This window comes from Chiloscyllium plagiosum, unplaced genomic scaffold, assembly GCF_037043375.1.
Source record: "Chiloscyllium plagiosum isolate Xiang-an unplaced genomic scaffold, Cpla_swu_hap1 HiC_scaffold_4, whole genome shotgun sequence".
Taxonomy (NCBI): domain Eukaryota; kingdom Metazoa; phylum Chordata; class Chondrichthyes; order Orectolobiformes; family Hemiscylliidae; genus Chiloscyllium; species Chiloscyllium plagiosum.
The window spans coordinates 4196888-4213173 of NW_028270142.1; the positions used below are offsets into that span (position 1 = coordinate 4196888).

At 53.1% G+C, this 16286-nt stretch overlaps 1 pseudogene; it reads left to right on the forward strand.

The window, feature by feature from the left end:
* Window positions 1–3507: 3507 nt before the first annotated feature.
* Window positions 3508–6594, forward strand: LOC148150069 (uncharacterized; annotated as a pseudogene).
* Window positions 6595–16286: the final 9692 nt, after the last annotated feature.

The following is a 16286-nucleotide window of genomic DNA, read 5'->3' on the forward strand; positions in this document are numbered from 1 at the left end:
TGGAATCAACTTCCTGAGGAAGTGGTGGATGTGAGTATAATTACAATGTTTAAAAGACATTTAGATAAGTACTGAATAGGAAAGGTTTGGAGAGATATGGGCCAATAGGAGATCGGTGGGACTTGTTCAGTTTGGGATTATGTTAGTATGGACTGGTTGGACCAAAGGGTCTGTTTCCCTGCAGTATGACTCTATGACTCTCCTTCTCTCTGAACATGTTGATGCCTCCAGTGCCCATCCTACATGCATCTCTCCAACCCGGCACCCACCACTGCCACAGCACCGGAGCCAAGTTGACATTCCCTGTGAAGTGACTTGTTGTGAATGTGACGAGGTGGATCACACAGAGTGTGAGTTCCCTGATTGGGGCTGTTAATCAGACCCGATCAGGGAGTCCTGGCTGACAGATATAAACAGGAGTGTCAGAGGTTCTGTTCGCTCGGAGAGCAGGCTCTGAGGGAGCTGGATCAGTGTCAAGGACTCTCCACGTGTAAATACAGGGGGACTTGGTGACGGGATACCAGCCTCTCTGGAGTGATTTCACGCCTTATCTGGCCGTGATCTTCCTGCAGCTTCATCCCACATTCTGTCCTTTCTCTAATTTTTCTTTTCACTGCTACCCAGCTCAGTGAGACTTTCCTCACTCCTTTTATTAATGTATTTCATAGCCGGAGCCAGAGCCAGAACTTCCAGCTCTGTACATGCCTGCTCTGTTTAGCTCAGCCAGCTCTCCCATCCTTCCCAATTCTCATTGGCTCTGTGCTACTGCCCGGTCCCAGATCCAGTCTTAACTGAGCTGTAATATGCTCCAGTTAGTGATGTTAAAAGAACACCTTTCCATTTCAATCCCATTTTACCATTTCAAACTAAACCAATTGTAATCAATGTCCTATTCAGCTTTGAATTTCTCATCCCAAAATGCTTAATTGATACTCCGTCAGATGAATTCAGTACGTTATGAATTTTTTATCTAGTTCTAACACAGATTGAAAAGTAAATGCAGGTCATCTATATCCATTCAATAATGCCTCAGGTTCAGCTGCTGGTGATCTATAAAATGCACCTGTCATACAAACCATGCTGATAGAATCCCTACAGTGTGGAAGCAGGCCATTTGGCCCATCAAGTCCGCACCAATCCTCTGAAGAGCATCTCACCCAGACCAACTCCATCCCTGCAGACAACTTAGCATGGCCAAACCACCCAGTCTGCACATCTTTGGACTGTGGGAGAAAACCCACACAGACACTGGGAGAATGTGCAAATGCCACACAGACCATCACCAGAGACTGGGATTGAACCTGGGTCCCTGGCGCTGTTAGGCAGCAGTGCTAACCACTGAGCCACCATGCCACTCCTCAGGTACAAAGAAAACCAGCAATTACTTACTGACCAGTTTGGTCATTGGATCAACTTATGCAGCCACACCTGAAATGCTTTCAGCAGCAGTGAGGTTGCGAAGGATGTATTGTAAAATGGGACTAGAGGGGGTGGGCGAGTTTATTCAGCTGGAGCAGACAGGATGGGCCAAACAGCCTCTCTCTAGCTGCAACTTCTCTCTGAGCCAATGTCTCCAAGCATGACATTTTTTTTACACAGACACCAACAGCTTGAGCCTGAGCTCACAAGAGTCCCTGGGCCCTGATGTTTCGTGTGTTGTTCACATGCTTTCCCAGGCCATGCCAGGAGGAGGCGAACAGCGGGAAAAAGCCTGCTGAGACCAGGTGGCACGACTGGATTCACCAATAAGGTCAGCAGCTGGTGTGCAGTGGGCAAACCAGTCTGCAGGCTGTTTCAAAGACCATTCCTGCAACGTGGTTTTGAAGTAAAGGCCAGCTGTTGGAGCTGAGTATTTCACAGGGATGGCACACCTCTTAGGGGGCAGTGAACAGGCCGATTGAGGAGGTTATTATTCATTGCCAACCTCCACATGGTGATCAAGGAATAAGCAAATACAAAAGCAGGAACTCTGAGATTTGTTAAACAGGAATACTGAATATACCGTATCACTTTATCCCCATATTGCATGAAAAATGAGCAGACCGTGCAGAAGGGAGGGATTATCCCAGGGGTACAGTGGGATACCGAACAATACTGAGGCTGATGAAAGTTGTGATGATGATTATGGCAGCACTGTTGGCAGCTGGGCACAGCTGGATTGGTGTGCAGCAGAGACAGATAATAGGTGTTGAACGGTCTAATGAAGTGCTTTGGACAGCATCCAATTCTATCAAGTATTTTCCAGTGAAAGCCAACTTGATCTGATGTGTTTGCTGAAACACCAGCTAAAATAAGACCATAAGACCATAAGACATAGGAATGGAAGTAAGGCCATTCAGCCCATCGAGTCCACTCCGCCATTCAATCATGGCTGATGGGCATTTCATCTCCACTTACCCGCATTCTCCCCTGAGCCCTTAATTCCTTGTGACATCAAGAATTTATCAATCTCTGCCTTGAATTCATTTAGCGTCCCGGCTTCCACTGCACTCTGCGGCAATGAATTCCACAGGCCCACCACTCTCTGGCTGAAGAAATGTCTCCGCATTTCTGTTCTGAATTTACCCCCTCTAATTCTAAGGCTGTGTCCACGGGTCCTAGTCTCCTCGCCTAACGGAAACAATTTCCTAGCGTCCATCCTTTCCAAGCCATGTATTATCTTGTAAGTTTCTATTAGATCTCCCCTTAATCTTCTAAACTCCAATGAATACAATCCCAGGATCCTCAGCCGTTCCTTGTATGTTAGGAACTTGTATGTTAGGAAATGATGGTGGTTGAGGAACTAATGATTTCTCTTATACAGAGTCAGTGCAGGAGGAGCAGGAACAACAGTGTATAGAGACCACAACTACCTTAGATAATGATTCGTATACTGAGGAATCACGCAAGTCACTAGCATTGTCCAGCTGAGGTGTAGATAATACAGGCTGGGAGGCCTACAGGGAGTCCCTGGTGGGGACAGGTTCAACCTGTCCAGAGATGGAGAGGCCTGGGCACTGAATACAAATTACAGCTTGCAGAGGAGAAAAGGCCAAGGTGTGGCTAAGTGGGAGAATTTCAAAGGCAGGGTGGTCCTTGTAATGAAAATTGAGGAATCCATTACCACCGCTATATCTCAGAATTGGAGTGTAGGAGGTGCTGCACTGACAGGATCACTAACCTCACATGGAGACTCATATACAGCAGGTCACCGAGTGGGCTACCATGACAGAGTAGACAATACATTCAGTAATCTTGACCAGTCATTTGCATTGATGGCACAGGGATATATATCTGGTGTTTTCACTCTCTTGTTAATAGTAGGATGCAGATGGACTGAGGGCAAAAGGGGGCCCTTTCTCAGAGGACCCAGCTTTTGACTGTACAGACAGCAATCAGTGAAGATAGGTAAGTGCACCTCCAACCTCCACCACAATAACCACTGGAGACCCCCCCCCAAAAAAAGGATGCATCCTCAGCCCCCTACTGTACTCCCTGTGCACCCAACACTGTCTTGCTAAATTCCAAATGAACACCATCTACAAGTTTGCCAACTATACCACCGTGGTAGGATGGATATCAAACAATGATGATTCAAAATACAGAAAGGAGACAGAGGGCTTGGTGACATGGTGCAATGAGAACAACCTCTCTCTCAATGTCGGCAAAACCAAAGAACTGATCATTGACTTCAGAAAGAAAGAGGAGGACATGCCCCCAACTACATCAACGGAGCGGAAGTAAGAACATAGAACATTACAGCGCAGTACAGGCCCTTCAGCCCTCGATGTTGGGCTGACCTGTGAAACCAATCTGAAGCCTATCTAACCTTCACTATTCCATTTTCATCCATATGTTTATCCAATGACCATTTAAATGCCCTTAATGCTGGCGAGTCTACTACAGCTGCAGGCAGTGCATTCCACACCCTTACTACTCTCTGAGTAAAGAACCTACCTCTGACATCTGTCCTATATCTATTACCCCTCAATTTAAAGCTATGTCCCCTTGTGCTAGCCATCACCATCCGAGGAAAAAAGCTCTCACTGTCCACCCTATCTAACTTATGAGAGAGTGGAGATCATCAAGTTCCTTGGAGTGACGATAATTGACAAACTGTCCTGGACTTTCCACATAGATGCGACGGTCAAGAAGGCCCAACGACACCTCCTCTTCCTCAGGTGGCTCAGAAAGTTTGGCATGTCTGTACGGACCCTCGTCAACTTCTACAGATACACCATTGAGAGCATACTGTCCAAGTGCATAATGACCTGGTACAGTAACTGCTCTGCCCAGGACTATAAGAAACTACAGAAGGTGGTGCACAGCCCAGACCGTCACAAAAGCTGACTTTCCATCCATGGACTCCGTTTACATAGTTCACTGCCACAGTAAGGCTGCCAACATCATCAAAGACTCATCGCACCTGGTAATGCTCTCCCATAGCCTTTCCTGATGAAGGGCTTTTGCCCAAAACATAGAAAACCCTGCTCCTCGATGCTGCCTGACCGGCTGCGCTTTTCCAGCACCACACTTTTCGACTTTGATCTTCAGCATCTGCAGACCTCACTTTCTCCTGCAACCTCTTCCATTAGGGAGAAGATACAGAATCTTGAACACACACACACACACCAGCAGATTCAGGCACAGCTAACGCTGATCTTGCCTTGTGCAATGTAACCTGTATGCCTCTGTCTGAGTCTTTTTTGATCTGTACATCCCTGTTTATGATGATCTGCCTGTAGAGCTCATAAACAAAGCTTTTCATTGTACTTTGGTACACATGATAGTACATCAATCATCGATCACTCATCAATGCTGGGCCCTCCATCTGTCTGATTGAAACACACCATTTGGCTCAGACCCTCAATATCTGAAGCTGCTGTACAATGGTACAGCCCCTGTCATGGAGTCATGGTCCACACAGCAACCCAGTGCAAGGCCATCAAGAGCACCTCAAGCAACCTGCCTCAGCATGGGCTGCTGTCACAGGGCAAGCAGCATGTGGGAACAGGCCTGAGACATTCCTTGGGGACACATGAAAGGCACTTTGCTCTGACCAAAATGACCACTGTACAGAAGAGCCATTTGTCAGGTCATCTGATGTGGCAGATTATAGTGTAGTCAGGTGGTTCTGCCTGAGCGTGAGATCGGAGAGGGATATGAAGTCTCACAGAGCCCTCTCAGTGACAAACGTGAGATCGTAGCTGTACCTGTCTTCTGTGAGAAGCTCAATAAATCTCAGAACTGTCCAACTTCTTTTGGAGGCTCAGATGTGTTCAGGATCAGGGGGTTTCCAGGCTTCCCACTATCACAATCAGTGAGTATCTCAGGTTTAGGTTGTAATGAAATCCCTGCCTGGTCCTTCTCCAGGTCTGTATCCTCCTGACATGGAGACCAGCTCTTTCTGAAGGACCTCTTCCAGATCCAGTCCTCCCCAAATGACCGTGTCGTATGAGGATAGTCAAATGCAGCAGGGCTCAGAACTCAGTAATTGTCAAACTGACAACATTCTAACTTTTGGCTAATTTTAGGGGCTGGTTATTAACCTGTGTGGAATCTGACCATGGACAGCCAACAGCTACGTATGTCAGGTAGACAATAGACAATAGGCGCAGGAGTAGGCCATTCGGCCCTTCGAGCCAGCACTACTATTCATTATGATCGTGGCTGATCATTCACAATCAGTATTCTGTTCCTGCCTTATCCCTAGGTGATGGATGAGCTTTCTGTGACAGCCTGGGATTTTATTCCCAAACAGCACAGATATAACCAGACAAGACACAGAGCTTGGTTCAATGCTGGAGTTTCCTCAGATACAGAGTGTATTCAACCAGATACACATACGACCAAGATGCTCCTCATCAGAGTAAGATCATTGGTCAGCAAGAGTGGTTTCCCCGATCTAAACATCCAGATGATGAACGATCATTGTCAGACCCTCCCTCAGGTTTGCAGCAGGTTTCCTGGGAAGTTGGGATGAATCAATCATTTTGAAGCAGTCCTGGCTACTGCTGTTGTTTATTGCATCACAACATCTTAACTGGAGAGCAGCTGCTGGGGTACATAACACAGCAACTGAGCCGACTGTGATAGCTCATGTCTGAGCCACAAGAGAGATATAACCGCTGTTGTTTCAGCACAGGAGCAACACTGAGTAGACCAGGGCCTTGCATGGTAAGGGAGATCCCCTGTAATATCTGCCCGCATGGGTTTTCCATGACCTTCTGTATAACACAGGGGCACTCAGAACCGCATCCCCAACCTGAGCTCCTGACCCTCTGAAGGGAATCGTGAGGCAGGTCCTGAGTGTGCTGCAGTTTCAGGGCAGAGTCACAAAAGATTTTGCCAGTGAGCTGCCGATCGATTACAGGTTTTCATCTCTCCAGTGATGGGGATCCCAGTTGACAGGATCCCAGCTCACAGACACCCAGCTGACAGACTCCCAGCTGATGGGAATCCCAGCTGATAGATTCCCAGCTGACAGATTCCCAGCTGATAGGATCCCAGCAGACAGACACCCAGCTGACAGACTCCCAGCTGACAGATTCCCAGCTGACAGGAGCTCAGCAGACAGACACCCAGCTGACAGATTCCCAGCTGACAGGATCCTAGCTGATGGGGATCCCAGCTGACAGATTCCCAGCTGACAGATTCCCAGTTCGCAGACTCCCAGCTGACAGGATCCCAGCTGACAGGATCCTAGCTGACGGGGATCCCAGCTGACAGACTCCCAGCTGACACACTCCCAGCTGACAGATTCCCAGCTGACAGATTACCAGCTGACAGGAGCCCAGCTGACAGGATCCCAGCTGACAGATTCCCAGCTGATGTGAATCCCAGCTGACAAATTCCCAGCTGACAGATACCCAGCTGACAGGATCCCAGCTGACAGATTCCCTGCTGATGTGAATCCCAGCTGACAAATTCCCAGCTGACAGGATCCCAGCTGACAGTCTCCCATCTGGCGATTCTGAGCTGACAGACTCCCAGCTGACAGGATCCCAGCTGACAGACTCCCAGCTGACAAATTCCCAGCTGACAGACTCCCAGCTGACAGGATCCCGCTGACAGACTCCCAGCTGACAGACTCCCAGCTGACAGGATCCCAGCTGACAGGATCCCAGCTGACAGACTCCCAGCTGACAGACTCCCAGCTGATAGATTCCCAGCTGACAGACTCCCAGCTGACAGGACCCCAGCTGACAGATTCCCAGCTGACAGATTCCCAGCTGACAGGAGCCGAGCTGACAGGATCCCAGCTGACAGATTCCCAGCTGACAGGAGCCCAGCTGACAGACTCCCAGCTGTCAGATTCCCAGCTGACAGGATCCCAGCTGACAGACTCCCAGCTGACAGATTCCCAGCTGATGGGGATCCCAGCTGACAAATTCCCAGCTGACAGATTCCCAGCTGACAGACTCCCAACTGATGGGGATCCCAGCTGACAGATTCCCAGCTGACAGACTCCCAGCCGACAGATTCCCAGCTGACAGACTCCCAGCTGACAGGATCCTAGCTGATTGGGATCCCAGCTGACAGGATCCCAGCTGACAGACTCCCAGCTGACAGGATCACGGCTGACAGATTCCCAGCTGACAGACTCCCAGCTGACAGGATCCCAGCTGACAGACTGCCAGCTGATGGGAATCCCAGCTGACAGATTCCCAGGTGATAGGATCCCAGCTGACAGACTCCCAGCTGACAGACTCCCAGCTGACAGATTCCCAGCTGACAGGAGCACAGCAGACAAACTCCCAGCTGACAGATTCCCAGCAGATAGGAATCCAGCTGACAAATTCCCAGCTGACAGACGTCCAGCTGACAGATTCCCAGCTGATAGGATCCCAGCTGACAGACTCCACTGACAGAGTCCCAGCTGACAGACTCCCAGCTGACAGGATCCTAGCTGACGGGGATCCCAGCTGACAGACTCCCAGCTGACAGACTCCCAGCTGACAGTTTCCCAGCTGACAGTATCCTAGCTGATGGGGATCCCAGCTGACAGATTCCCAGCTCACAGACTTCAAGCTGACAGGATCCCAGCTGACAGCATCCTAGCTGACGGTGATCCCAGCTGACAGATTCCCAGCTCACAGACTTCAAGCTGACAGGATCCCAGCTGACAGCATCCTAGCTGACGGTGATCCCAGCTGACAGATTCCCAGCTCACAGACACCCAGCTGACAGGATCCCAGCTGACTGATTCCCAGCTGACAGATTCCGAGCTGACAGACCCCCAGCTGACAGACTCCCAGCTGACATATTCCCAGCTGACAGATTCCCAGCTGACAGACTCCCAGCTGACAGATTCCCAGCTGACAGATTCCCAGCTGACAGGATCCCAGCTGACAGGATCCCAGCTGACAGATTCCCAGCTGATGTGAATCCCAGCTGACAAATTCCCAGCTGACAGATACCCAGCTGACAGGATCCCAGCTGACAGATTCCCTGCTGATGTGAATCCCAGCTGACAAATTCCCAGCTGACAGGATCCCAGCTGACAGTCTCCCATCTGGCGATTCTGAGCTGACAGACTCCCAGCTGACAGGATCCCAGCTGACAGACTCCCAGCTGACAAATTCCCAGCTGACAGACTCCCAGCTGACAGGATCCCGCTGACAGACTCCCAGCTGACAGACTCCCAGCTGACAGGATCCCAGCTGACAGGATCCCAGCTGACAGACTCCCAGCTGACAGACTCCCAGCTGACAGATTCCCAGCTGATGTGAATCCCAGCTGACAAATTCCCAGCTGACAGATACCCAGCTGACAGGATCCCAGCTGACAGATTCCCTGCTGATGTGAATCCCAGCTGACAAATTCCCAGCTGACAGGATCCCAGCTGACAGTCTCCCATCTGGCGATTCTGAGCTGACAGACTCCCAGCTGACAGGATCCCAGCTGACAGACTCCCAGCTGACAAATTCCCAGCTGACAGACTCCCAGCTGACAGGATCCCGCTGACAGACTCCCAGCTGACAGACTCCCAGCTGACAGGATCCCAGCTGACAGGATCCCAGCTGACAGACTCCCAGCTGACAGACTCCCAGCTGATAGATTCCCAGCTGACAGACTCCCAGCTGACAGGACCCCAGCTGACAGATTCCCAGCTGACAGATTCCCAGCTGACAGGAGCCGAGCTGACAGGATCCCAGCTGACAGATTCCCAGCTGACAGGAGCCCAGCTGACAGACTCCCAGCTGTCAGATTCCCAGCTGACAGGATCCCAGCTGACAGACTCCCAGCTGACAGATTCCCAGCTGATGGGGATCCCAGCTGACAAATTCCCAGCTGACAGATTCCCAGCTGACAGACTCCCAACTGATGGGGATCCCAGCTGACAGATTCCCAGCTGACAGACTCCCAGCCGACAGATTCCCAGCTGACAGACTCCCAGCTGACAGGATCCTAGCTGATTGGGATCCCAGCTGACAGGATCCCAGCTGACAGACTCCCAGCTGACAGGATCACGGCTGACAGATTCCCAGCTGACAGACTCCCAGCTGACAGGATCCCAGCTGACAGACTGCCAGCTGATGGGAATCCCAGCTGACAGATTCCCAGGTGATAGGATCCCAGCTGACAGACTCCCAGCTGACAGACTCCCAGCTGACAGATTCCCAGCTGACAGGAGCACAGCAGACAAACTCCCAGCTGACAGATTCCCAGCAGATAGGAATCCAGCTGACAAATTCCCAGCTGACAGACTTCCAGCTGACAGATTCCCAGCTGATAGGATCCCAGCTGACAGACTCCACTGACAGAGTCCCAGCTGACAGACTCCCAGCTGACAGGATCCTAGCTGACGGGGATCCCAGCTGACAGACTCCCAGCTGACAGACTCCCAGCTGACAGTTTCCCAGCTGACAGTATCCTAGCTGATGGGGATACCAGCTGACAGATTCCCAGCTCACAGACTTCAAGCTGACAGGATCCCAGCTGACAGCATCCTAGCTGACGGTGATCCCAGCTGACAGATTCCCAGCTCACAGACTTCAAGCTGACAGGATCCCAGCTGACAGCATCCTAGCTGACGGTGATCCCAGCTGACAGATTCCCAGCTCACAGACACCCAGCTGACAGGATCCCAGCTGACTGATTCCCAGCTGACAGATTCCAAGCTGACAGACCCCCAGCTGACAGACTCCCAGCTGACATATTCCCAGCTGACAGATTCCCAGCTGACAGACTCCCAGCTGACAGATTCCCAGCTGACAGATTCCCAGCTGACAGGATCCCAGCTGACAGACACCCAGCTGACAGACTCCCAGCTGACAGTATCCCAGCTGACAGACTCCCAGCTGACAGATTCCCAGCTGACAGATTCCCAGCTGACACACTCCCAGCTGACAGACTCCCAGCTGACAGGATCCCAGCTGTTGGACTCCCAGCTGACAGATTCCCAGCTGACAAACTCCCAGCTGAAAGGATCCCAGCTGACAGACTCCCAGCTGACAGATTCCCAGCTGACAGATTCCCAGCTGACACACTCCCAGCTGACAGGATCCCAGCTGACAGACTCCCAGCAGACAGGATCCCAGCTGGTAGATTCCCAGCTGACAGTATCCCAGCTGACAGAATCCCAGCTGACAGATTCCCAGCTGACAGACTCCCAGCTGGCAGGATCCCAGCTGACAGACTCCCAGCTGACAGATTCCCAGCTGACTGATTCCCAGCTGACAGACCACCAGCGGACAGGGCCCCAGCTGACAGACTCCCAGCTGACAGGATCCCAGCTGACAAACTTCCAGCTGACATACTCCCAGCTGACAGACTGCCAGCTGACAGACTCCCAGCTGAAAGGATCCCAGCTGACAGATTCCCAGCTGACAGATTCACAGCTGGCAGATTCCCAGCTGACACACTCCCAGCTGACAGACTCCCAGCTGACAATCTCCCAGCTGACAGATTCCCAGCTGACACACTCCCAGCTGACAGGATCCCAGCTGACAGGATCCCAGCCAACAGACTCCCAGCTGACCGACTCCCAGCTGACAGGATCCCAGCTGACAGACCCCCAGCTGACAGATTCCCAGCTGACAGATTCCCAGCTGACAGGATACCAGCTGACAGACTCCCAGCTAACAGGATCCCAGCTGACAGATTCCCAGCTGACAGATTCACAGCTGACAGATTCCCAGCTGACACACTCCCAGCTGACAGACTCCCAGCTGACAGGACCCCAGCTGACAGACCCCCAATGGACAGATTACCAGCTGACAGACTCCCAGCTGACAGGATACCAGCTGACAGACTCCCAGCTGACAGGATCCCAGCTGACAGGATCCCAGCTGACAGGACCCCAGCTGACAGACCCCCAATGGACAGATTCCCAGCTGACAGACTCCCAGCTGACAGGATCCCAGCTGACAGACTCCCAGCTGACAGGACCCCAGCTGACAGACCCCCAATGGACAGATTCCCAGCTGACAGACTCCCAGCTGACAGATCCGCAGCTGACAGACTCCCAGCTGACAGGATGCCAGCTCACAGACTCCCAGCTGACAGGATCCCAGCTGACAGATTCCCAGCTGACAGATTCCCAGCTGACAGACTCCCAACAGATGGGGATCCCAGCTGACAGATTCCCAGCTGACAGACTCCCAGCTGACAGATTCCCAGCTGACAGGAGCCCAGCTGACAGACTCCCAGCTGACAGACTCCCAACTGACAGGATCCCAGCTGACAGATTCCCAGCTGACAGATTCCCAACTGACAGACTCCCAGCTGACAGGATCCCAGCTGACAGATTGCCAGGTGATGGGGATCCCAACTGACAGGATCCCAACTCACAGATTCCCAGCTGACAGACTCCCAGCTGACAGGATGCCAGCTCACAGACACCCAGCTGACAGGATCCCAGCTGACAGATTCCCAGCTGACAGATTCCCAGCTGACAGACTCCCAACAGATGGGGATCCCAGCTGACAGATTCCCAGCTGACAGACTCCCAGCTGACAGATTCCCAGCTGACAGGAGCCCAGCTGACAGACTCCCAGCTGACAGACTCCCAACTGACAGGATCCCAGCTGACAGATTCCCAGCTGACAGATTCCCAACTGACAGACTCCCAGCTGACAGGATCCCAGCTGACAGATTCCCAGGTGATGGGGATCCCAACTGACAGGATCCCAACTCACAGATTCCCAGCTGACAGACTCCCAGCTGACAGGAATCCCAGCTGACAGATTTCCAGCTGATAGGATCCCAGCTGACAGGATCCCAGCTGACAGACTCCCAGCTGACAGATTCCCAGCTGACAGGAGCACAGCGGACAGATTCCCAGCTGACAGATTCCCAGCTGATAGGATCCCAGCTGACAGAGTCCCAGCTGACAGACTCCCAGCTGACAGATTCCCAGCTGACATTAGCTCAGCAGACAGACTCCCAGCTGACAGGATCCTACCTGATGGGGATCCCAGCTGACAGATTCCCAGCTCACAGATTCCCAGCTCACACAGTTCCAGCTGACAGGATCCCAGCTGACAGGATCCTAGCTGACGGGGATTCCAGCTGACAGGATCCCAGCTGACAGATTCCCAGGTGATGGGGATCCCAACTGACAGGATCCCAACTCACAGATTCCCAGCTGACAGACTCCCAGCTGACAGGAATCCCAGCTGACAGATTTCCAGCTGATAGGATCCCAGCTGACAGAATCCCAGCTGACAGACTCCCAGCTGACAGATTCCCAGCTGACAGGAGCACAGCGGACAGATTCCCAGCTGACAGATTCCCAGCTGATAGGATCCCAGCTGACAGAGTCCCAGCTGACAGACTCCCAGCTGACAGATTCCCAGCTGACATTAGCTCAGCAGACAGACTCCCAGCTGACAGGATCCTACCTGATGGGGATCCCAGCTGACAGATTCCCAGCTCACAGATTCCCAGCTCACACAGTTCCAGCTGACAGGATCCCAGCTGACAGGATCCTAGCTGACGGGGATTCCAGCTGACAGATTCCCAGCTGACAGACTCCCAGCTGACAGGATCCCAGCTGACAGATTCCCAGCTGACAGATTCCGAGCTGAAAGGCCCCCAGCTGACAGACTCCCAGCTGACAGATTCCCAGCTGACAGATTTTCAGCTGACAGACACCCAGCTGACAGATTCCCAGCTGACAGATTCCCAGCTGATAGACTCCCAGCTGACAGATTCCCAGCTGACAGATTCCCAGCTGACAGATTTCCAGCTGACAGATTCCCAGCTGACAGATTCCCAGCTGACAGACTCCCAGCTGACAGATTTCCAGCTGACAGATTCCCAGCTGACAGACTCCCAGCTGACAGATTTCCAGCTGACAGATTCCCAGCTGACAGATTCCCAGCTGACAGTCCAGCAGCTGACAGACTCCCAGCTGACAGGATCCCAGCTGACAGACTCCCAGCTGACAGATTCCGAGCTGACAGACTCCCAGCTGACAGACTCCCAGCTGACAGTCTCCCAGCTGACAAATTCCCAGCTGACAGACTCCCATCTGACAGATTCCCAGCTGACAGGATCCCAGCTGACACGATCCCACTGACAGACTCCCAGCTGACAGACTCCCAGCTGACAGGATCCCAGCTGACAGACTCCCAGTTGACAGACTCCCAGCTGACAGATTCCCAGCTGACAGGAGCCGAGCTGACAGACACCCAGCTGACAGATTCCCAGCTGACAGGAGCCCAGCTGACGGGGATTCCAGCTGACAGATTCCCAGCTGACAGGCTCCCAGCTGAAAGGATCCCAGCTGACAGACTCCCAGCTGAAAGACTCCCAGCTGACAGATTCCCAGCTGACAGATTCCCAGCTGACAGGAGCCGAGCTGACAGAAACCCAGCTGACAGATTCCCAGCTGACAGGAGCCCAGCTGACAGACTCCCAGCTGACAGATTCCCAGCTGACAGGATACCAGCTGACAGACTCCCAGCTGAAATGATCCCAGCTGACAGGATCCCAGCTGACAGACTCCCAGCTGACAGATTCCCAGCTGACAGACTCCCAGCAGACAGGATCCCAGCTGACAGGATCCCAGCTGACAGACTCCCAGCTGACAGATCCCCAGCTGACAGACTCCCAGCTGACAGGATGCCAGCTCACAGACTCCCAGCTGACAGGATCCCAGCTGACAGGTTCCCAGCTGACAGGATCCCACTGACAGACTCCCAGCTGACAGACTCCCAGCTGACAGGATCCCAGCTGACAGACTCCCAGTTGACAGACTCCCAGCTGACAGATTCCCAGCTGACAGGAGCCGAGCTGACAGACACCCAGCTGACAGATTCCCAGCTGACAGGAGCCCAGCTGACGGGGATTCCAGCTGACAGATTCCCAGCTGACAGACTCCCAGCTGAAAGGATCCCAGCAGACAGACTCCCAGCTGAAAGACTCCCAGCTGACAGATTCCCAGCTGACAGATTCCCAGCTGACAGATTCCCAGCTGACAGGAGCCCAGCTGACAGACTCCCAGCTGACAGATTCCCAGCTGACAGGATACCAGCTGACAGACTCCCAGCTGACAGGATCCCAGCTGACAGGATCCCAGCTGACAGACTCCCAGCTGACAGATTCCCAGCTGACAGACTCCCAGCTCACAGGATCCCAGCTGACAGGATCCCAGCTGACAGGATCCCAGCTGACAGACTCCCAGCTGACAGATTCCCAGCTGTCAGACTCCCAGCTGACAGGATCCCAGCTGACAGGATCCCAGCTGACAGACTCCCAGCTGACAGATTCCCAGCTGACAGATTCCCAGTTGACAGGAACCGAGCTGACAGAAACCCAGCTGACAGATTCCCAGCTGACAGGAGCCCAGCTGACAGACTCCCAGCTGACAGATTCCCAGCTGACAGGATACCAGCTGACAGACTCCCAGCTGACAGGATCCCAGCTGACAGGATCCCAGCTGACAGACTCCCAGCTGACAGATTCCCAGCTGACAGACTCCCAGCAGACAGGATCCCAGCTGACAGGATCCCAGCTGACAGACTCCCAGCTGACAGACTCCCCAGCTGACAGACTCCCAGCTGACAGGATGCCAGCTCACAGACTCCCAGCTGACAGGATCCCAGCTGACAGGTTCCCAGCTGACAGGATCCCACTGACAGACTCCCAGCTGACAGACTCCCAGCTGACAGGATCCCAGCTGACAGACTCCCAGTTGACAGACTCCCAGCTGACAGATTCCCAGCTGACAGGAGCCGAGCTGACAGACACCCAGCTGACAGATTCCCAGCTGACAGGAGCCCAGCTGACGGGGATTCCAGCTGACAGATTCCCAGCTGACAGACTCCCAGCTGAAAGGATCCCAGCAGACAGACTCCCAGCTGAAAGACTCCCAGCTGACAGATTCCCAGCTGACAGATTCCCAGCTGACAGGAGCCGAGCTGACAGAAACCCAGCTGACAGATTCCCAGCTGACAGGAGCCCAGCTGACAGACTCCCAGCTGACAGATTCCCAGCTGACAGGATACCAGCTGACAGACTCCCAGCTGACAGGATCCCAGCTGACAGGATCCCAGCTGACAGACTCCCAGCTGACAGATTCCCAGCTGACAGACTCCCAGCTGACAGGATCCCAGCTGACAGGATCCCAGCTGACAGGATCCCAGCTGACAGACTCCCAGCTGACAGATTCCCAGCTGACAGACTCCCAGCTGACAGGATCCCAGCTGACAGGATGCCAGCTCACAGACTCCCAGCTGACAGGATCCCAGCTGACAGGTTCCCAGCTGACAGGATCCCAGCTGACAGATTCCCAGCTGATAGGTTCCCAGCTGACAGACTCCCAGCTGACAGACTCCCAGCTGACAGATTCCCAGCTGACATTAGCTCAGCGGACAGACTCCCAGCTGACAGTTTCCCAGATGACAGGATCCTACCTGATAGGGATCCCAGCCGAGGGATTCCCAGCTCACAGATTCCCAGTTCACACACTTCCAGCTGACGGGGATTCCAGCAGACAGATTCCCAGCTGACAGACTCCCAGCTGACAGGATCCCAGCTGACAGATTCCCAGCTGACAGATTCCGAGCTGACAGACCCCCAGCTGACAGATTCCCAGCTGACAGATTCCCAGCTGACAGACACCCAGCTGACACACTCCCAGCTGACAGATTCCCAGCTGACAGACTCCCAGCTGACAGATTCCCAGCTGACAGATTCCCAGCTGACAGACTCCCAGCTGACAGTATCCCAGCTGACAGATTCCCAGCTGACAGACTCCCAGCTGGGTTCTGGATTAGTGGTGCTGGAAGAGCACAGCAGTTCAGGCAGCATCCAAGAAGCTTCGAAATCAATGTTTCGGGCAAAGGCCCTTCATC